The following is an 18,842-nucleotide window of genomic DNA, read 5'->3' as shown; positions in this document are numbered from 1 at the left end:
AACTGGCTCGTTTTTTGTCCGAAATCCTACGGCCTTTCACTGAAAAAACCACCTCTGCAGTACTAAACTCTACTGACCTGGTATCGACAATCAAGGGGATTGCCCTGTCCCCAGACGACCTGCTTGTCAGTTTTGATGTGGTTTCCTTGTTCACCAAGGTGCCTGTGCCTGACACCATCGCAATCATTGAAGACTTGGTTCATCAAGGACTGAATGCTGGGGTACCCCCCCTGGTGAGACACTGCTTAACCAATACATACTTCACCTGGAATGGAACCTTCTACAAGCAAATTGAGGGCACCCCAATGGGCTCCCCCCTATCTCCGGTTGTAGCCAACATCTTCATGGAGAAATTTGAGACGGACGCCATCCAGACTGCCACTCTACGCCCGACCTTATGGAAGAGGTACGTAGACGACACTTTTGTCATCTGGCCACATGGCCGGCCTGCTCTAGACCAATTTCTCGACCACATCAATTCCATACACCCAGCCATCAGATTCACCATGGAAGTCGAAAATGATGGCAAGCTACCCTTTTTGGATGTCCTAATCAAAAGGAGACCTGATGGTTCAATGAGCCACTCTGTCTACAGGAAAGCCACCCACACGGATGCTTATCTAAAACCGGATTCCCACCACCATCCATCCCAGAAGAATTCCCTCATCAAGACTCTATATCATAGAGCCCAATGCATCTCCGACCATGAACACATTTCCAGTGAACTCAAACACGTACGCCAAGCTCTTAAGGCTAATGGTTACTCCGACTACACAATCCGCAAAGCCATCACTCCAACCATCAAGAAGGATCCTGTTGAGGAGCCTTTCAAGACCATCACCTTACCCTACATTGCTGGGGTCACAAAAAAGATCTCCAAAATCCTGATTAAACACAAGATCCAGGTCCGATTCAACACAGTACATAAAATCCGTGATCTGGTCCCGTCTGTAAAAGATGTGGTTCCAGACATACAGTACCCTGGCGTCTACAAACTAAGTTTCCTCTGTGGTAGCAGTTACATTGGAGAAACCAAACGACATGTCTCGGACCGCATCCGTGAACATAAGGCAGACCTGAAACACGGTAGGACAAACACCTCAGCCGTGGCAGATCACTGTTACAATTCAGTGGGCTCACATGACATTGACTTCTCCAAGACAGAGGTTCTCTGCAAGCCATCTGGCTATCATGAGAGATTCGTTCATGAGGCGATCCACATATACAAACACAGAGACAATTTCAACCGAGAAGATGGATTCTGGCTTAGCAATCATTGGAAGGACGTAATAAACCATTTCGGATCTTAACTGATTGTGTTCACGTTTACGGTGACTTTCAGACCGCGTTCCACTCACTGGCATGGTGCAGTGTGCAGAGTAATGTATGGTGTCGTAATTGTACAGTAAACATATAGCAGTATGATACACATTAGGGTGGGTAGAATAATACATCTATATATATAAAATCGTGCATGTCTGTCTGTCTGTGTATGTGTGTGTGGATTTCGGACCATACGCACTTTCATTGGACGGCGGTTGCCCCTGGCAACAGCTAACAACGCCTTCGCCGCTTTCATTGGACGGCGGTTGCCCCTGGCAACGAGTAGCAACTTTTCTCCGCGGGGTGGACGCCATTTTTAATAGCGTGGGGGGGGGGGGGGACCGGCACCCGTACCCAGCGTTCGCCGGGTGGGAAAATCAGGCAAGGCGGGAGGCTCTGCACGGTGCTAGGCCTCGACACCCAACACGCCACTCTGAGGTAAATTCATACAAATTTCACGTCCTCTACAGAGTGGCGAGGGAGGCAGAGTGGCGAGGGAGGGACTCAGCCTCAAAACGAGTAACTGGTGTGGCGTATTAACATCGCCACTGGGGAGACAAAGGCGGCCGGCCGTGGTGGATACAAGTCCCGGGCGAAGCCGGGTAGTACAGCTAGTAGTGTTATATTAAAATGGATAAGGCAGCAACTGCAGCAGCAGCAAGTGCAGCAGCAGCAACTGTAGCAGCAGCAGCAACTGCAGCAGCAGCAACTGCAGCAGCAGCAGAAACTGCAGCAGCAGCAGAAACTGCAGCAGCAGCAGCAACTGCTGCAGCAGCAGTAACTGCAGCTCCCTTTGATGCTGTTAATCCTGCATAATGCACATGCATATGCAGTACTAATCACATCCCTGCATTTCCCATAAATATGCTAAATCCCTTTTGATATGCAAATTCCTTTGTCAATGCGCCCAGCTTATATATATGCTCCAAGCTCGTGTGCTGTTTCATTCAGACTCTGTCGCCTCGACGGACCTGGTTTTCACCTGAGGACGGCTGCTTGCGTTGTGGCCGAAACGTCGTGAGAATTGTTTTATTATGTTTTATTTTTATTATTTTATTACTTCCCTTCTACGTGACTTTACCGAAAGAACCAAGAAGATGAATCCCTGCAGTCACGAAAGCTTTAAATCGAAATTCTATATTTATTTAAAGTTGCGCATTTTTATGTGACGTCACATTTCACAAACCCCCTCCCTCGTCACACATTGTCACAAATGTCTGACCCCCCCCCCCCCCAGGTGCGTGACGTCATTTATGTACGGCCCCTAAGACACTCGGGAAAGTAAGACGCACCCTAAAAACGTGTGCCAGGTTGGCAATAGAGTTATAGAAATTTGAACACCTTCAAACACACAGCTTACTGGGGTTATAAGACTTAATGCCAGCGATTGCTTTAAATACATGGGGGCTGGGGAAAGTGTCATCCAAAGAAAACAGAAGCATGCAATTCCAGGACATAAGGGACAACTTGAAATGCTTGGCGATTATATTTAGGAAGTCAAATTCTGTCATCTATATATATTTTTTACTTTTTTCGGTATTAAGGTATTGTATTCCGGTAAGGTATTGTATATAGGTACTAGCTGTACTACCCGGCTTCGCCCGGGACTTGTATCTACCACGGCCGGCCGCCTTTGTCTCCCCAGTGGCGATGTTAATACGCTACAGCAGTTACTCGTTTGAGGCAGAGTCGACCTAGGGGAGGTTAAAATAATCGTCACCGGTGGTGGCCGTGAGCGGGAATCGAACTGGGTTTGCCGTGTTGGTAGCGCAGCGTAGCGTTAAGCACTACACCCACCGCTCCTCACACACCACACACGCACACACACAGACACACACACAGACACACACACAGACACAGGCAGCACGCTAAGCACTACACTACCGTTCCCCCTACACAACACACGCGCGCGCGTCCATAGGTACACATACACGCGCTTGCTGCAGACACACACGACTTTCAGGGTGCGTACGGCAGTAAACGACTGAAATAATAAAGCGGCAATGCTGTGTAAGGAACGCCTTAGACCCGCATTACACATTTGTGTAATGCGAGCGTAAACACACAAACACACACGAACACATACACAATACACACACACATACATGCAGACACACAGACAGACAGATAACACACATACATACACACACATACAAACACAGAAACACATACACACACATACATAGACACACACATACACATCCACAGACGTAAATACACACATACATACAGGCACGCAGACATACACATAAACACATACAAAAAAACCCACATACATACACACACACATACATACACACAAACACATGCACACACATACATACACACATGCATACAGACACACAGACATACACATAAACACATACACACATACACATGACCCGGCTTCGCCCGGGACTTGGATCCACCACGCCCGGCCGCCTTTGTCTCCCCAGTGCCGATGTTAATACGCAACACCAGTTACTCGTTTGAGGCTGAGTCGACCTAGGGGAGGTTCAAATAATCGTCACCGGTGGTGGCCGTGAGCGGGAATCGAACTCGGTTCGCCGGGTTGGTAGCGCAGCGTAGCGTTAAGCACTACACCCACCGCTCCTCACACACCACACACGCACAGACACACACACAGACACACACACAGACACACGCAGACACACACAGACAGACACAGACAGACACACACACACACAGACACACAGACAGCACGCTAAGCACTACACTATCGCTCCCCACACACCACACACGCACACACACAGACACACACACAGACACACACACACAGACACAGACAGCACGCTAAGCACTACACTACCGTTCCCCCTACACAACACACGCGCGCGCGTCCATAGGAACACATACACGCACTTGCTGCAGACACACACGACTTTCAGGGTGCGCACGGCAGTAAACGACTGCAATAATAAAGCGGCAATGCTGCGCGTGGAACGCCTTAGACCTGCAACACATTTGTGTAATGCGAGCGTAAACACACAAAGACATACAAACACATACACACACACACATACACACAAACACACACACACACATACACACACATACATACACACAGACATACACATACACACAAACACACACATACATACACACAAACACATACACAATACACACAGACATACATGCAGACACACAGAGACACACATAACACACATACATACACACACATACATACACAGAAACACATACACACATACATACACACACACATACACACATACATACACACACACATACACACAAACACATACACACACGTACATACACACATACAGACACACAGACATAGACTTAAACACATACAAAAAAACCCACATACATACACACACAGACATACACACAAACACATACATACACACATGCATACAGACACACAGACATACACATAAACACATACACATGACCCGGCTTCGCCCGGGACTTGGATCTACCACGCCCGGCCGCCTTTGTCTCCCAAGTGCCGATGTTAATACGCCACACCAGTTACTCGTTTGAGGCTGAGTGGACCTAGGGGAGGTTCAAATAATCGTCACCGGTGGTGGCCGTGAGCGGGAATCGAACTCGGTTGGCCGGGTTGGTAGCGCAGCGTAGCGTTAAGCACTACACCCACCGCTCCTCACACACCACACACGCACAGACACACACACAGACACACGCAGACACACACAGACAGACACAGACAGACACACACACACACAGACACACAGACAGCACGCTAAGCACTACACTACCGCTCCCCACACACCACACACGCACACACACAGACACACACACAGACACACGCAGACACACACAGACAGACACACACACACAGACACAGACAGCACGCTAAGCACTACACTACCGTTCCCCCTACACAACACACGCGCGCGCATCCATAGGTACACATACACGCGCTTGCTGCAGACACACACGACTTTCAGGGTGCGTAAGGCAGTAAACGACTGAAAAAATAAAGCGGCAATGCTGTGCGAGGAACGCCTTAGACCAGCAACACATTTGTGTAATGCGAGCGTAAACACACAAACACATACAAACACATACACACACACATACACACAAACACATACATACACATACATACACACATACATAGAGACACACAGACATACACATAAACACAAACACACATACACATGACCCGGCTTCGCCCGGGACTTGGATCCACGATGCCCCGCCGCCTTTGTCTCCCCAGTGACGATGTTCACACACGACAGCAGTTACGCGTTTGAGGCTAAGTGGACCTAGGGGAGGGCCAGGTCCGTTTCAAATAATCGTCAGCGGTGGTGGGCGTGAGTTGGAATCGAACTGGGGTCGCTCAAGCAGCTTAATGACTGTTTGTACAAAGAACATATAAAGAATCGATTATAATAACCAGGCTACAGTCCACATTATAGACTGCCAGTACACGCAGTCAGCTTCATAAGCAGGCTAGAGTGTACATGATAGAGTGGCAGTACGCTCACCGAGCTTAATAAGCAGGCTACAGTGTACATGATAGACTGGCAGTACGCTCACCCAGCTTAATGAGTATTTGTACAGTGAACATTAAAGTAATCGATTGTTGGCGCGTTGGGTTTAAAAGTAATATTAATAGCACACATTGTGGTGGGGGTGTAGTGAAGAGTAGGAAAAACTTTGATGAATTTACCTCAGAGTGGCGTGGTGGGTGTCGAGGCCTAGTAGCGTGCAAAGCCTGCGGCCTCGCCTAAAATTGTCGGCTTGGAAGAGGCAGGGTACGGGTGGCGTTCCTTCCCCCCCCCTCAGCGCTCCAACAATACTGTGTAATAGCTATTATTTAATTAAATACGGAGCTTATGAAAGTGGCGAAGGCGTGGCTAGCCGTTGGCAGAAGCAACCGCCGTCCAATGAAACTGCAGCCCTTGGCGAAGGCGTCGCTAGCCGTTGCCAGGTCCAATGAAAGCGGCGAAGGCGTGGCTAGCCGTTGCCAGGGGCAACCGCCGTCCAATGAAAGTGCGTATGGGCCGAAATACACACACACACACACACACAGACAGACATGAACGATTTTATATATATAGATTGTGTTGGTATTGTATATATATATTTTATTATATTCAGGTAAGGTATTGTATTTAGGTATAAGGTATTGTATTTAGGTATATGGTATTGTATTTAGGTATAATATATTGTATTAAGGCAGGGTATTGTATATTGGTTACTGTATTGCATTTAGGTATGAGGTATAGTATTTAATTGAGGTATTGTATTCAGGTATAAGGTATTATATTAAGGTAAGATATTGTATATGGGTATTGCATATAGGTATTGTATTTAGGTAAGATATATCGGTATTCGATTTAGGTACAAGGTATTATATGAAGGCGAGGTATTGTATAAATGTTTACAGGTGTTGAATTTATAATAAAGGTATTGGATTTATGTTGCTCTCTATCAGCTACGGATACGTGATGACGTCATGTGGGTGTCCCATTCACTGAGTTCATTCAAACGGAGACTCGGGGAATAATTCGCCCCAGGCCCTTATTATTTTCGACCACAAGCCATTCAGCCCTTCTTGTTTTCACTTGCCCTTGTCCGAACCAACTCACTTGTATTCGCAATTTAAATCATGCCACGAAATCTGCGTGTTTTCTCTGATCCGTGTTCTCTCTTCTTTGTCTCTCGGTGTAATCGCAATGGCATACATATCCCCCTACCTCTTAGCACACATTTGAGCTACCGTTCCATGTTTGTCATTCATGACCGCGTTCCTCAACCGCGTGACGCATAGCAGCTCGTACACACCACGTGCTTCATCAGGCATGAGTTATGTTCCTTTTTCATGATCAAGTTTAAAATCTCCCAAATCAGCCGCTCTCTCCTGCATCATCATTCGGATCCCCCCCCCCCCCCCCCGCTTTCGACGACGATGGCACGTGCAAATATTTTTGGTAACCCCTGCTATGTACGGTAAAGTGATGGTTTTTGTTGGATCCTCAGAAGGTTGTCTCCGCATGGCTGGGGAGACAGATTTGTGGATTGTACGGTATCTTACATTAACATGCTAATTTTTCACATTAACATCACTATCCCCGGCCACTTATTTATGACCCCTGGGCTACACCCATTTCAAACCTTTTAAAACAGTCTGCCTCAGCAGCAGACCATGCTTTCCCACCTGATGACGGACGCTTGTGTTGCGCCCGAAACGTCGTGATTTATTTTATTTTATACCTACGTGACTTTACCGAAATAACCAAAGAGTATTGATCCAACAGGTTTGCAAAAATTGTTGACTCTCCCCCCCAAATAAATATATGTAGGCATATATGCCTACACACCCTACATGCAAGAGTTGAGCTTTATTTTGTAGCCATACTAGCTGTACTACCCGGCTTCGCCCGGGACTTGTATCCACCACGGCCGGCCGCCTTTGTCTCCCCAGTGGCGATGTTAATACGCCACACCAGTTACTCGTTTGAGGCTGAGTCGACCTATGGGAGGTTCAAATAATCTTGACCGGTGGTGGCCATGAGCGGGAATCGAACTCGGTTCGCCGGGTTGGTAGCGCAGCGTAGCGTTAACCACTACACCCACCGCTCCTCACACACACAGACGCACAGACACACACACACACAGACACACGCAGAAACACACAGACAGACACAGACAGACACACAGACACACAGACAGCACGCTAACCACTACACTACCGCTCCCCACACACCACACACGCACACACACAGACACACACACAGAACACACACACAGACACACAGACAGACACACACACACAGACACACAGACAGCACGCTAACCACTACACTACGGCTCCCCACACACCACACACGCACACACACAGACACACACACAGACACACACACAGACACACACACACAGACACACACACACAGACACACACACAGGCAGCACACTAAGCACTACACTACCGTTCCCCCTACACACCACACACGCACACACACAGACACACACACAGACACACACACAGACACACACACACAGACACACACACAGACACACACACACAGACACACAGACACACACACACAGACACACACACACAGACACACACACACAGACACACACACACAGATACACAGACACACACACACAGGCAGCACGCTAAGCACTACACTACCGTTCCCCCTACACACCACACACACAGACATACACACAGACACACACACACAGACACACACACACAGACACAGGCAGCACGCTAAGCACTACACTACCGTTCCCCCTACACAACACACGCGCGCGCGTCCATAGGTACACATACACGCGCTTGCTGCAGACACACACATACATACACGCACATACACACAAACACATACACACATGCATACACACAGACATACACATACATACAAACACACACATACATACACACAAACACATACACAATACACACACACATACATACAGACACACACATACATACACACAAACACATACAGACACATACATACACACATACATACAGACACACAGACATACACATAAACACATACACACATAGTCATGACCCGGCTTTGCCCGGGACTTGTATCCACCACGCCCGGCCGCCTTTGTCTCCCCAGTGGCGATGTTAATACGCCACACCAGTTACTCGTTTTGAGGCTGAGTCCCTCCCTCGCCACTCTGCCTCCCTCGCCACTCTGTAGAGGACGTGAAATTTGTATGAATTTACCTCAGAGTGGCGTGTTGGGTGTCGAGGCCTAGCACCGTGCAGAGCCTCCCGCCTTGCCTGATTTTCCCACCCGGCGAACGCTGGGTACGGGTGCCGGTCCCCCCCCCCCCCCCCGCGCTATTAAAAATGGCGTCCACCCCGCGGAGAAAAGTTGCTACTCGTTGCCAGGGGCAACCGCCGTCCAATGAAAGCGGCGAAGGCGTTGTTAGCTGTTGCCAGGGGCAACCGCCGTCCAATGAAAGTGCGTATGGTCCGAAATCCACACACACATACACAGACAGACAGACATGCACGATTTTATATATATAGATTGGGTAATGGGGGGGGGGGGTGCGGGGCATTATACTTAATTTGGAAAAACTCCATCTCTGAAAATAGAAATATTGGGGTAGTTTGGAACATTCATCGCAGTAGGGCCTGTGGGGAAGTGCAGTGCTCTACTGGGTAAGCCTGTGAAGTCTTCTTGCCGCTGAAAATTTTCTGACACACGGGGGTAATGCACTGCTCTGCTAGAGATACGAATAAGTTATTTGTCTCATGACATGTGGTGGAGAGCACAGTTTGAATATTTGACGAAAACAACTTCAAGATAAGAAAAACCCAACACAGTCATGATCTCGTTATTTTACAAGTGTTGTGTACCCTTTTAAATGCTTCTTTCCCTAATGGGCAATTAACCTTCAAGCTTTACGCATCAAGTGCTCTTGCTCTATGCCTTAAACAGAATGGCCAAAGTATGTATAATTGTGAGAAACATATGCGGGAGTTCTAGATTTGAAGCTTTCGTGACTGCAAGGATTCATACTCTTTGGTTTTTTCGGTAAAGTCACGTAGGTAAAAAAGAAAATAAATGAAAACAACTAAATTAAATCACGACGTTTTGGGCGCAACACAAACGTCGTTCTTCAGGTGGGTACAACGTAACGAAAGCATAACCACTTAAGTGTGTCTCAGAGATGGGCTGTGACGAGGAATTATATAGTCGCGGGGGATGGAGGGAGGGGAGGGGCCATGATGAGTGTGTGGGCGGGCTGTGGACTGGGAGTCAACGATGTGAGGAACAGGGTGGGCGCTTGGAGGCAATGTATGGAGTTCAAACTGAAGCTTTGTGATGCAGGGGCAGAAATAGATAAGAAAGCTAAGATTAAGCAGCCTTTTGTTATGCTGTCGGGGGGGGGGGGGGGGTAAATTAGAAATGCGCAAGCTGAAAAACAATGTGTGGTAATGGTGATGGTAGTGTGTGAAGCTAGGGGTAACAGACTGAGAATATGGATATGATTATGAAAATAAATCTAAACTGGCTGTCTAGCAGTAAACTGCACGGCAGCTAAATTTTAAATTGGTTAATTACATCCTTCCAATGATTGCTCAATTTGAATCAATCATATCGGTTGAAGTTACGTCTATGTTTGTATATCTGGAAAATTAGAAAAGGCGCAAGCTAAACTTGCACGCTCGAAATAATGTGTGGCAATGGTGATGGTAGTGTGTAAAGCTGGGAGTAGAAGACTGGGAATATAGATATGAATATGAAAATAAATATAAACTGGCTGTATAGCAGTACACTGCACGGTAGCTAAAGTTTAACTTGGTTAATTACATTCTTCCAATGATTGCTCAATTTGAATCCATCCTCTAGGTTGAAGTTATGTCTATGTTTGTATATCTGGATGGCTTCATGGACACCTTTTTGGTAGTATCCAGGAGGCTTGCAGAGTACCTTGGTATCAGAGAACACAATGCCATGAGAACCAGCAGTATTATCACAGTGGTCAGCTACGGCCGAAGAATTTGTCCTGCCATGCTTCAAATCTGAATTGTACTCGCGAATGCGGTCAGAAATATGTCGTTTCGTTTCCCCAATATAACAATCACCACAGGTGCAACTCAGTTTGTAAACACCAGGGTACTGTAAGTCAGGAATGACATCCTTTACGGATGGGATCAGATCACGGATCTTGTGTACTGTACTGAATCGGACCTGGATATTGTGTTTGTTTAGAATTTTGGAAAAAATTTGGTAACGCCTGCTATGTATGGCAATGTAATGATTTTGATCAGAGTCTCAAGGGGTTGTTTCTCAATGGTGGGAGAAACAGCTTAGCGGATAGCACGGTCCGAGTATCCGTTCATCTTGAGGGCCAGATGTACATGTTCCAATTCACTGGCCAGGTGGTGTTGGTCAGAGATGCAGTGGGCCCTATGGTATAGTGTTTTGATGAGGGCATTATCTTGTGCCGGATGGTGGTGGGAATCAGGCTTCAAGTAGGAATCTGTGTGGGTGGCCTTCCTGTAGACAGAATGTCCCAAAGAGCCATTGGGCCTCCTCTCAAACAGAACATCCAGGAATGGTAGCATGCCATCCTTCTCCACTTCCATGGTAAATTTGATGGATGGGTGTATGGAGTTGATGTGGTCTAGAAATTGGTTCAATGCTGGGAGGCCATGTGACCAAATGACGAAAGTATCATCCACGTATCTCTTCCACAGGGAAGGACGCAGAGTGGATGACTGGATGGCGTCTGTTTCAAATTTCTCCATGAAAACATTGGCAATCACTGGTGACAAGGGGGGACCCATACGGGTGCCCTAATTTTTTTGTAGAAGGTACCATTCCAGGTGAAGAACGTGTTGGTGAGGCAGTGCTTAACCAGCGCAGGGACATCAGGGTTCAGTCCATGTTGGACGTGATTGTGCACTCATACAGGACCTGAATTTCAACGTTGTTTCTGCTGCCACGCAATGCAAAGTGCAGAGTTGTCATTTTATGACGATGTGTTTCACCTTTGTGTCCAAAACACACAGTACTCGACTGTGCTGTATGTCCAACTTCTTTTGCACCATACGTATCCAACCATGCTAATCGGAGGTGCCTGTTGCACTCTTAGGTGCATGATGTTGCCTTCGTGCAGTGGTTTGCACACTGGGCTTGCAATTCAGAGGTGGCCGGTTCAATCTCCCATTGCAGCAAGTTTATTAAATCCTCCCCGCCTGTGGCCACCCACTAGTGTAGTGACATAGAATGGGACATTACGGCGCATAGTGCTGGTTATTGGTAGAGAGCGGGATCGTGGGTGTAATAGTCCGGTCTACCAGCAGGGCAGGTGAAGTGTGCCACTGGAGAGCGTAGCGCCAGTTGCTGGCAGTGAAGGGCATTTTAGGATACAGCGGCCGGTCTGCCAGTAGGGCACGTGACAGGCACGGATGTAGGGTAAAAGTGACAGAGGGGATACGTGGGGCAGAGCCCAGAACCTTCTGGTAGGTTCCAGAAGGGGGCGTGGACGAGGGCGGAACCAGGACCAAGCTGGGGAGGATAACAGGGAGGCCCCGACACTGGGTCGGGGCTGCTGCGGTTTGGGAATGGAGCTGTCGTCTATGAAGTATTCGTCCTCCTCGTCGGTGTTGGGTCAGGTAGTGTTCCAGCTGTCCTGACCCGTATATAGTTATCCCCTACACTGTGGAAAGTGCCTCCTAATATTAGTGTCTCCGAAGTGACTCACTACACTAGTATAAATTGATCAACTTGCAGTTCGTTGAACAAACAGGTCACATTTGGTATGGTAAAATATGAGTACTCCCACCTCATCCAAGATGCATGGGCAGTGTGTAAAGTTTAGGCCAATAAACCTCTTAAAGGTTCTCAAAAGCTTCCTCTTGTATGGACCGTTCCACTGGCAGAGGCATGGGCGAGCATTTACAGGGTTGCACTTTTATCTTCACCATAGGCACGTCTTCGTGGAAAATGTCATTGGCAGTGATCCATCGTCTAAAAATCCCATCTTTTTGATAAACGTGTGAATCGGTAGATCAAGATTTTTTAAATCTGTGATCTCGCAACAAAAGGAGCCTTAGCTATTGGGAAATTGATATACAGTGGAAGTTGGATGTGAACACTCACCTTGGCTGTACCAACCGAGCTGAGAAGACACAACAACACCTCTCCAAAACTCGCATTGCAGCAATCAGCTGTACCAACCGAGCTGAGAGGACACATCGCTCACTCACTCCAATTAAGGTTACTGCCACAACTTAACAGGACCACTACTCCTGAACTCCGCGAGCCTCCGGCCCCACTGTTCCAGACGTGCCTCAGAGTGTCTCGATCTCCTGTCCGTCAGATCGAGCCTACAGCTCCAGACGCGCCATGGAGGGTCTCAACCTCCGGGCCGTCAGGTAAAGTCGTCTGTATCAACCCGACGGGACCACTACTCCCGGGCACTATAAGCCCATGTCTCATCGTACTAGATGCGCCGCGTTGGGTCTAGATCTCCAGGCCATCATGTCAGACATGCGGTAATCACAAGGGCATCCTGTCAGGATCTTTGCCCCAGGATAGGCCACAGCCAACATCCCAATTCCAAATCACTGGCACCATATGTTGCACTCATAAGCAATGTTCCATACAGTCTGCACATAGTCAACAATCGCGAGCAAAGCTCCATACAGTCTTCACATCGTCAACAATCGCGATCAAAGTTTCGGACAGTCCACACATCGTTAACAATCACGAGCAAAGTTGCATACAGTCAACACATCGTTAACAATCGGGATCAAAGTTTTTTACACTCCATACATCATGATTTAAAGCTTTCGTGACTGCAGAGATTCATCTTCTTGGTTCTTTCGGTAAAGTCACGTAGAAGGGAAATAATAAAATAATAAAAATAAAACATAATAAAATAATATAATTCTCACGACGTTTCGGCCACAACGCAAGCAGCCGTCCTCAGGTGAAGACCAGGTCTGTCAGGGAGACAGACCTGGTGTTCACCTGAGGACGGCCGCTTGCGGTAACAATGTCACAGTCCATACATCATCAAGAAACGCGACTCCGCAACAACAACAAAAAACTATGTCACAACGTGAACCATTAACACGGTAACCCACGGGATATTAACGGGCTCAGGGCACCCAACCATGACCTAAAAAAAATACCTCAACAGCCCCCTCAAAGATAAACGATCCCGACGCCATTATTAACAACAAACAATGTTACAACGCGGACACCCGCACGGACGCCACGTCCATCCGCCACTCACACAACCCGATTAACACGCTCCGTAACCCAGCGAGTATTTTTTTTTTAAATACGCAATCGCAACCCGGCACACGCAAGATGGGTGAAGTTACTACAAGGGCCGGGTATATGTCGTGTCACGACTCGCCTGAGAGGCTGTGAAGAGTGGAGGACAGCAGGGTGGAGACTTGAGACACCCTGAAGAATCTTGGATGGTGGGCGCGGCATCCTCTTGCGAACCGACCCGGCCTCCCGCACTCGAACAAAAGAAGGTCTCTCTCCGCAGGTGTTGAAAATGGCGGGAACGGCATTTTGGCGGGAACCACGTCCCAACCAGCCGCCAAAATGGCGGCCGCACACGCGTGCTGAGCATGCGAATTTCCCACCTGAGCATGCGGCGTCTTCTCCCCGCAACTCCAGCAGTCTCTCTCTCTCGACGGCGGCAAAGCAGCGCCATGATGTCCGTCCGGCCACCCCGCCTGCAGCACCATCTCACTCATTCACCGGGGCTGCAGACCCCAGGGCTATCAGGAGGATGATCTTCCAGCCGTGCCCGTCATATGAAGGCGTCCAGGCAAGTCGTTGTGCGCACATTGCACTATACTAGGATAACACCTAGCAATTAATTTCCGCAACTTCTGACACCAGTTGTAATGGGTTAAATGCAGGCGCACACTGGAACTTTGGAGGCAACACTATGTATTCTCTAAACACAACGGGTAACTCTTAACATTAACAGGATAACGACATAGGGTGGTAACCACCATTCCTACCTGAGCTAAAACACAGGGATACTACATTTCTGGACCGGAGACCAAGGATCGTAGATGGTGGCTTCATCCCAGAGTTGACGCAGCAGAACAGCCCAGCTCTCTGTTCACACCCCACTTATAACCACGCCCCCTTTCCCGATCCTTCAGGAATGCCCGAGCCCCCTACCACATGACCCCCCTGGGGCCCCTGGCCTGCCTTTATACTTTCACGTGTCCTGTTGGGTTCACGCAGAGTGTCACGGCCTGACACGACATCCGTGACACCCGCCTACAGCCCCCATAACGAGCCAACACACTAGTGTCGTTCTACTGCACTACAGTAGCAAGAACAGGTGTGTTTATATGTAAAGTACGCTTGTACCGTATCATAAATTGCCATTTGCGTTTATCCACCTCCAGTGAGGGAAAAAAAGTATTTGATCCCCTACTGATTTTGTACGTTTGCCCACTGACAAAGAAATGATCAGTCTATAATTTTAATGGTAGGTTTATTTGAACAGTGAGAGACAGAATAACAACAACAAAATCCAGAAAAACGCATGTCAAAAATGTTCTAATTTTTAAAATTTTAATGAGGGAAATAAGTATTTAACCCCCTCTCAATCAGAAAGATTTCTGGTTCCCAGGTGTCTTTTATACAGGTAACGAGCTGAGATTAGGAGCACACTCTTAAGGGGAGTGCCTCTAATCTCAGCTTGTTACCTGTATATAAGACACCTGTTCACAGAAGCAATCAATCAATCAGATTCCAAACTCTCCACCATGGCCTAGACCAAAGGGCTCTCCAAGGATGTCAGGGACAAGATTGTAGACCTACACAAGGCTGGAATGGGCTACCAGACCATCGCCAAGCAGCTTGGTGAGAAGGTGACAACAGTTGGTGCCACCAATAAAACAGTTGCCACCAATAAAACAGTTGGTAACACACTATGCCGTGAAGGACTGAAATCCTGCAGCGCCCGCAAGGTCCCCCTGCTCAAGAAAGCACATATACATGCCCGTCTGAAGTTTGCCAATGAACATCTGAATGATTCAGAGGACAACTGGGTGAAAGTGTTGTGGTCAGATGAGACCAAAATGGAGCTCTTTGGCATCAACTCAACTCGCCGTGTTTGGAGGAGGAGGAATGCTGCCTATGACCCCAAGAACACCATCCCCACCGTCAAACATGGAGGTGGAAAAATTATGCTTTGGGGGTGTTTTTCTGCTAAGGGGACAGGACAACTTCACCGCATCAAAGGGACGATGGACCGGGCCATGTACCGTCAAATTTTGGGTGAGAACCTCCTTTCCTCAGCGAGGGCATTGAAAATGGGTCGTGGATGGGTATTCCAGCATGACAATGACCCAAAACAGACCTTAACCCATGGAAAATATGTGGAGGGAGCTGAAGGTTCGAGTTGCCAAACGTTAGCCTCGAAACCTTAATGACTTGGAGAATATCTGCAAAGAGGAGTGGGACAAAATCCCTCCTGAAATGTGTGCAAACCTGGTGGCCAACTACAAGTAACGTCTGACCTCTGTGATTACCAACAAGGGTTTTGCCACCAAATACTAAGTCATGTTTTGCAGAGGGGTCAAGTACTTATTTCCCTCATTAAAATGCAAATCAATTTATAACATTTTTGACATGTGTTTTTCTGGATTTTTATTGTTGTTATTCTGTCTCTCACTGTTCAAATAAACCTACCATTAAAATTATAGACTGATCGTTTGTCAGTGGGCAAACGTACAAAATCAGCAGGGGATCAAATACTTTTTTCCCTCACTGTATGTAATTTATGGTCAACATCATAGTGATTTCCTACTCAAACGAACATTGAGACGGTACTCACCTCGCATGAACCAGTGGTAGCATATCTACATTGCTATGGCTAGGACGAGTTCATCCACAGGACAACCACTGTTCCACTTCCCCACAACGTGTTAGCAAGTGTATCGATCCCGGAGGGATGATGGGCTGAGTCAACCCCCAAACAAGGAATGGCACTCGCAACTTTCCAAACTGTGAGCCGTTGCCTTCACCACTTGAGCCACCTGGCCGAATGTGATGATGTGTTTGCTCGTATCTAGAGTCCACCGTACAAGACATAACTATGCGTTTGCCAGTATACTGCAGTGCCTATGCAGAGAAGCACGATTGCCTAATTTAACATGTTAACGTGGCGTGCAGTTGCAGATTCATTTTACATTTCAAACGTGCGATTTCATGGAATCATTACTCTCACTTGCATTGCGCACTAATTTAATCATGTCACATCAAATGTGTAGTTTCTACGCTATCACTGTAAGATTACCAGTGATCCTATTCTGCGAGGCTTGGTGTTTCAGCATTGGTGGCTTTAAATGCATTATCGAGAGACCAGGAAACCGGTTCTCTCCGGCTCACTTTGTGGCCTGAACCGAGTTTGATTTTAGTGACCTCTCGCTTGCAACGTAATAAAGATAGAGCGTGTATGTCTACGCGCTTGTCCTGTCAGGATCTAAAATAATACAATCGGGGGCTGTATTTCACCTTGGAGGAGAGAACCAATTGAGAAAAAATATATATCTTTCTGTTACTGAGACATGTACCAATTTGCTCATTTGTAATCCAAAATGTGAAAACTAAGGTTACGGCTTTGCTACTACTTGCTCATGCCACTGCTGGTAGAAGGGCCAGCTTCAGGGAACCACTCTCAAATGCCAGGTGTCTCTGAAGAGGTGGGAGCACCCACACTTTACCCCACCACACACAGTCTGCCTGATTGACATATTGTGATTCAATCTTGATTTGAAGCTTTGGTGACTGCAGGAATCCATCATACTCTTTGGTTCTTTCGGTAAAGTCACGTAGTTAGAAATAAAATAAAATAATAAAATAATATAAATCAAATTACATCTCCCCTTTGCCTGATGACGACCGCTTGTGTTGTAATCGAAACGTCGTGATTTGTTTTATTTTATGTTATTTCTAACTACGTGACTTTACCGAAAGAACTAAAGAGTATGACTTATTGTGGTGGACACATTTATACTAATGTAGTAGGTTTTACGGAGGCACACACTTGAACTGGGAAGCAACACGTTTATTCTAACACCCCAACAGGGTAACTGCATAACGTATGGGATAATGACATAGGTGGTGACTACCACGAGTAACTCAGACCACAACGGGGTAACTACAAAACAGTCAGTCAGTAACACACTACCGAACCCACGAAGTGTAACGACCGAATACCGGTTGATTCCAGAAGACAACCACTCTTGATTTGACGCTTTCGTGACCGCAGGAATCCATACTCTTTGTTTTTTTCGGTAAAGTCACGTAGGTAGAAATAAAATAAAATAAATCACGACGTTTTGAACGCAACACAAGCGTTCGTCTTCAGGAGAAAATCGCAGTAGCTGCGATGTCTGCTGCGAGCAGCACGATGTCTGCAGACATCGTCGTGATTTATTTTATTTTATTTCTACCTACATGACTTTACCGAAAGAACCAAAGAGTATAGTTCCACTCTTGTGACAGTAGCTGGCGCTAAACGCCATAGTGACTCCATTTACGTCACTACACTAACATAGACGGTGGGATGGGCAGGTGGGGATTTAAGAAACGCGGTTGTTGTGCATGGAAATCGAACCGACGACATCCAGGTTGCAACTCCACTGTCCTGCTAACCATTACACTATATCCATCATACCACAGCAAAATTCAATTAATGTATGTTTGTTGAACTTCTTTCGCACCGTACATAGCCAACCGTGATAACACTGTGTCACAACTTTTTTTTGTTCCTGGGTAGTAAGTTATATTTCCTAATTGCGTATGCCTCAAAAGTACAGAAAATGGCTATTATTCCCCACAAACTTTGCTTTTGTGACCAGGACATTGATATTTAGAAATTTACCTATTTTCCAGAACATTTTAGATAGATTCAGTGCTGAGTAAACTTGGAGTCATTTCTGAACATTCTAGAACTTGCCAGTAATATTAATAGTAGTATAAATACAGGCGCCTTAAGCCTACCAGTTCAGTTTAGTTCCAGCTGCCTAAGTGGAT

The sequence above is a fragment of the Lethenteron reissneri genome, chromosome 3, assembly GCF_015708825.2.
Source record: "Lethenteron reissneri isolate LAM-NWPU_2019-01 chromosome 3, ASM1570882v1, whole genome shotgun sequence".
In the NCBI taxonomy this organism is placed as follows: Eukaryota; Metazoa; Chordata; class Hyperoartia; order Petromyzontiformes; family Petromyzontidae; genus Lethenteron; species Lethenteron reissneri.
This window is presented reverse-complemented; position numbering follows the sequence as displayed.